Source organism: Lissotriton vulgaris, chromosome 6 (genome assembly GCF_964263255.1).
Source record: "Lissotriton vulgaris chromosome 6, aLisVul1.2, whole genome shotgun sequence".
In the NCBI taxonomy this organism is placed as follows: domain Eukaryota; kingdom Metazoa; phylum Chordata; class Amphibia; order Caudata; family Salamandridae; genus Lissotriton; species Lissotriton vulgaris.
This window is the reverse complement of record NC_141694.1, coordinates 828975395-828981394: the sequence shown is the minus strand read 5'-3', so window position 1 is coordinate 828981394 and position 6000 is coordinate 828975395.

Here is a 6000-nt window from a genome sequence, read left to right as displayed (position 1 = left end):
CTTTACTGCTCAATGCCCATTGTTTCTGCTCTTGTTGCCACTTCATCTGTGGCTATCGGGAGTTGACTTGGATATTCCTCCATGGCTAGTCCTTGTAATACTTCTACCGCTGGTAGATCTCGTCCTCTTAATGCATTGGTAACTGTAGCTCTCATTGGTGTCCCAATCGTGATTTTTAAGTTTGATTTTGTTTTAAAATATTTGTGTAGTTTAAGTTTTCGGACAAAGTTAAACAGGTCTATGCATGTTTGTGTATATTCTAGGTGGCTAGTTGGACAAAAGGTGAGTCCTAAACTTAGGACTTTTTTCTCACTGGCAGTTAAAACCCTAGATGTCAGGTTTATAACTGTGATGTCCTCCGTTCTTTTCATTTGTTGTCTTGTTTGTTCCGATTCACCCAGTTCGATCTCTTGGGTCTTCCACGTCCTCTTCCGCTTGCTGCCCCCACCTCCTCTCCTGGTTTTTCTTCATTTCGTTCTGGGGGTTTGTTCTTGCCATCCCGTAACCATGCCTGTTTGATGACTTGAAACTCGTCCTGAAAAGGTGTCCTTGTGGTGGTCCGTGCTTGGCCTCTTTCCCTTGTTGTTTCGTCTGCGGATTCATTCTCGGTGGCGCTTGATTCGGAGGTCTCTGCCGCCCGTGCAGGTTCTTATGCACTCTTCTTACTTAATTCTTTTCTGGGGGCGTCGAATTTTCGCGCAAAAGTTAGAATCCTTCCTTGGGAATAATCTCTCTCGTCGCGGTCAAATTTCTCTTGTTTCCACGTTTTTATTTTTTGTTCGTATTTGCCAAGTCTAACTTTCATCTGTACCTTAATGTTTTCAATGGTCTCTTTGTTTTCCTCCAACTTTGCTAGTTCTTCTTCCAAGACTTTGATCTCTGCTAATGCTTTGTCGCGATCACTCCAGGCATATTTGATTAGGAGTCCTATGGTACCCTTACAGTAGTGCGAAGTTAATTCCTCCCAGTCCGTCAGCAATTGCGGGTCAGGGTTCTCGTATGATGGGACTGTGTACACTCTCACTCCTCGTGGTACCATTTGTTCGTCATAGTAGTGTTGTAGGCTGGTGGCCTCCCACCAATTGCGAACCTCCCTTTCATATAGTCTCTCCAAAGTTGTTAGCAGGTCATTCATTTTGCTTGGCGGGCTCGGTTTTGAGGTTGCTGCCCCATCTTTGTGCTTTTTAAACATTCCTTTGACGGCCTCATGCCTGGACGCTTCGCTAAACATGGCGCCTTCCATTGTTTTTACTGCATTCTCTTAGTCATTCGGAGCTGAATTCCCTTCGTCTTGCCAAGTATGCTTTTGAAATTGAAAGACACGTCGTCAGCTCACCACTGTGTAGTCCGTTCTCAGTCCTTCCTCCGAAGTCCCGGTCCGGTCTCCCTTGGTGGCTGCCTCCTCAGTGTAATCTCTCTCTGTTCTTCAGCGTGGCGGTGCTCCCGATATTGATTTGCCCTCTCTCCTCCTGCTAGTAGACGGAAGCACTCTCAGACGGGTGCGTGATGCGGTTACAGGACCCGCAATATATCTCGCTCAAGGTTTCCACCTCCACTCCGATAGAAACCACGCACTCCGGGGATGATTCTCCAAATTAAACTTTATTCAGTTCACAACAGACGCGTTTCGGCGCTCCGCCTTCCTCAATGTTACAAACATTGTGAGGGGATGCCATGTTTTATTGCTCACATCCACGTAACTTTCACAGTGAAAACAAACAAGGGACTCAATTCTACCACCATATTGGTTGTGTGCTCCTATCGAGGTTACATTTAAGTCACTCATTCCGTTTAAACACATTAACTGTATTTTGTTAAATGCGTTACGATCCGAATTGTTGTCCTTCGCTTTGCAATAATATTGGTTACATTATTTGGAGCGTTCACAAAGTGCATAATACTGCTGTGCATCGGCTGTAATTAATGATAAATTACTACCAAGGGTTGGCGCTGCTAAGGTCAGTGTATCAGAAGCCATCTTCTGATGTTTCACGATCAATTGATTGTTTGCTCAGCACATGCCTATGTTCCGAGTATCGTGTGATCAGTAGTGGATTTATTTACAAAATTACAGAACAAGTGTTCCCATGACGCATTTCGCTCCGCGAACGGAGCTTGATCATATATATATATATATATATATATATATATATATATATATATATATATATATATATATATATATATATATATATATATACTTTCTCGGTGGCTGAATTTAATTTTCCTTTTTTGAGCACCTTCTGTAGAGTTATATTGTGATTTAAGGTTTTCATGAACTCAATCCCTATGCTGCCATTTTTTTCTGTGGCCCATCTTTGTGAAGTAATGTTAAATCAAAACTATTTGAAACTATGTAGCTAAAGATCCCAAAAACTCTAGCATGTAGCCCAATTTCGAACACTGGTCCTGTTACCAAAGAAGTAACAAAGTATATACTTAAAAACCTCAGCGATAATATTGACATCACAGCATGAGTTTGTTGAACTGGTCCATTTGCAAACATATGTAGCTTCAGTGTGCATTTGCCAGACCCATCCAGCAGACATGGCTCATTAATATATGTGTTGCTAGACTGACAAATGTAGACAACGGCTACAAGAACACACAATAAATATTTGTTGTCTGGTAAACTAACCACACAAAAAGTCTTTCTAAACCATATTTCCTATACTTATTCACCACTAATCCTGTTTGGGGTCCGGAGTAGCGTGCTACTCCTCGAAAAGCACTTTGATGCTTTATCAGGGACACCAAGCGCTATATAAATGCAAACCCCTCCCTCTTTTATCTCTCCACTATCCTTTTCAACCCAAATAACAGACTCACATGTCCACTGCTCAAATACATTTCATATTTCCCTATACTAACTTACACTAATCCTTTTTGGGTTCCAGAGTAGCTTCTTGTTTGCCAAAAAGCACTTTGATGCCTCGTCAGGGGTAGTAAGCGCTATCTACATGCAATTACAATATTGATATCATTAATTATATTTGGTACAGGTCCCAGCTTCAAAATCATTTCGGTTTAATAACACAAAGTAATCCTCCCTTTCCCTCTACCTCATTTAATTTACTTTCACCTAGCTCCTCCTCCTCTTTGTGTACCAACCTTCTGCAGCCAACTTTTCTCTTCAGATTGCTTCGGTAACAGCAAAATCAGTTGTGGATGCTTCGAGCCTGTGCTGTAAATGGCTTCCTGACTGGATGACGGACCCATTTTGTTTCCCCCTGACCGTGGCTCTGAGTGCAGAGCCTACAGCATTTCCTTGAGAGTTCCGGGGCCTTTCTACTTTGGGCTCGTTCTTGTTTGAGAGACGCGTACCCTGGTCAAAGGGAAACCATGGAGGACAACAGGCAGCCAAGAACTTTATAATTGGTAACGTTGTAGCACTGCGGTGACTATATATATATATATATATATATATATATATATATATATATATATATATATATATATATATATATATATATATATATATATATATATATATATATATATATATGTGGATATGCAGTTATGAGAAAAACTCTCTGAACAACCCTCCGCCACCCACTCAGCTGACTTATCCAGATGGCCAACTGCACCACTACCCTTCCTCGCCCTGTTCCTCCCTGGAGTGGACTAAATGGCTGATGCCTCATCAGTTTCTCAGATGCCATGACCTGCTGCTGCCGAGAATTAGGAGGATCGGAGTGGCCGGGTTGAAGGTGAGCATTGCTGCACACCTTTGCGCCTATCCCCCCCAGTCTGTGGTTAATGGTAAATAATTTTACTTGTACATGGTTAATTAAAACCTTTACAAAACAATTAGAACATTACAGCCTGTGGCACCTGACCGCCACTCAGCGACGAAGCCGGTCTGCCATGTCCCCCTGATGCCTGGCAGTTTCAGGGAAAAAAACTGTCCCGTCCGGGACACACCACCTATACCTTGGCGGCATCTCCCCGCACAGCTCAAGGTCTACCAGTGGGTCAGTTGAAGGGACAGGGCTAGCTGTGGGGGCTCTCTGACATATCTTTTCTGAAATTATCCATCGATCAATATTACAACGTGACGTTGGGCAGTATACACAACATCCTGCGCATGCTACGTAAGATCTTCCGGTGGATCCCCACCGAGACCAGGAAGAAGGTCACCCAGGCCCTTGTCACCAGCCGACTGGACTACGGCAACTCCCTCTATGCCGGAACCACCGCCAAACTCCAGAAAAGACTGCAGCGAATTCAGAACGCCTCAGCAAGACGCGTCCTGGACATCCCCCGACACAGCCACATCTCCGGACACCTGAGAGACCTGCACTGGCTCCCGGTCAACAAGAGAATCATGTTCCGACTCCTCACCCATGCACACAAAGCCCTACACAACCAAGGCCCAAGATACCTCAACAACCGCCTCAACTTCTACACTCCCACACGCTAGCTTCGATCAACCAACCACGCCTTCGCCGCCGTCCCCCGCATCCGAAGAGCCACCACAGGAGGAAGGTCCTTCTCCTACCTGGCCGCCAAGACGTGGAACTCCCTCCCGACCTACCTCCGCCTGACCCAAGACCACCTCGCCTTCAGGAAGCAGCTCAAGACCTGGCTGTTCGAGCAGTAGCAGACCTCCCCTCCCCAAGCGCCTTGAGACCCTCCGGGTGAGTAGCGCGCTATATAAATGCTTTGATTGATTGATTGATTGATAATGTCCCTTCTCTGTATTGCATGCTTGCTCTGATCATGAGTCGCCAACAATGATTTAACAAATGCTATTGTCCTGCCGATATGTTATGCTTGTTGATTTTCTATTATTGGTTTCACAATTGTCATTTCACACCAATCCATCACGCCCAGCTATATTTTCGGTATTCATTGTTGCCACATAACTATGTAACATGTTGGGCTTCATCCGTACTCTTTGTGTTCACTTCCTGCCAACACTTGCAGATTATATGTACACCGTCATTTCAAATAGGCTCTCCTTCCCTCACTTTATCACAGTGTAACATTTTTTGTTGTATTGTATCCACGTCCCTGTATCTGTTTTTATTTATTATGAAACACATGTAACTGCTTTGATTTCATTTCTGCCCACAGTCGTTATGTATGTGTGCTTACCCATGCAAGGGTATTTACCCCATGTGTAATTCCTGTAATCTCTACTTCTAACCTTGTGAAGCGCTCTGCTGCCTCGGGTCAAGTTTGCGCTATACAAAACTCTATAAAACAAATATTTATATATATATTTGTGGTATGTTAATTTATGATGACGTTTCCGGGCTTAGTGCCAAAGTGCCCCGTTAATGTAGCCTTTCTCAATTGAACCATATAATTATGCTGAGTGGGGCACGGCATTATTGTGAAGTTAGGTGCTTGATTCATGTTCCCTTTTGATGCATTGTTTCCTTTGCAGCATTCTTCAGGTTTCACAGTTTAATATGTATACACTTCTCGGTTCAAGTGCCTTGTGCACACTATGTTTCTATTCATCCATTCCTTCATCACTTATAGGATAATTGTGCTGTGATAGTGGCGTAGTGACCAGTGCGCTGCCAAATGATTATTTTGGTGATGATCTAGTGCCGTACACACACACACACACACACACACACACACACACCCACACACACACACACACCCACACACGCACACACACACACACACACACACACACACACACCCACACACACACACACACACACCCACACACACACACACACCCGCACACACACACACACACACACACACACTGGTGTTGTCCACAGTAGGGTGGAACTTCTGTCTCTTATTTACCAAGTTGTTTTTTATGATCAAATGTTAACTTTCCTCACGGGGCAGGTGAGGGCAGTGCCCTATCCCAACACTTACCACGCCTCGATGGGTGTCCTGCATAGCTACACACTTGCAAGGTCCCAAAGGAGAGACCGATTGCATTGAAAATGCTTACTGTAATTTATCCCTCCCTCCATCTTTTTATTTATTTATTTTTTAATTTTTTTATTAAAGTATTTTGTAGTT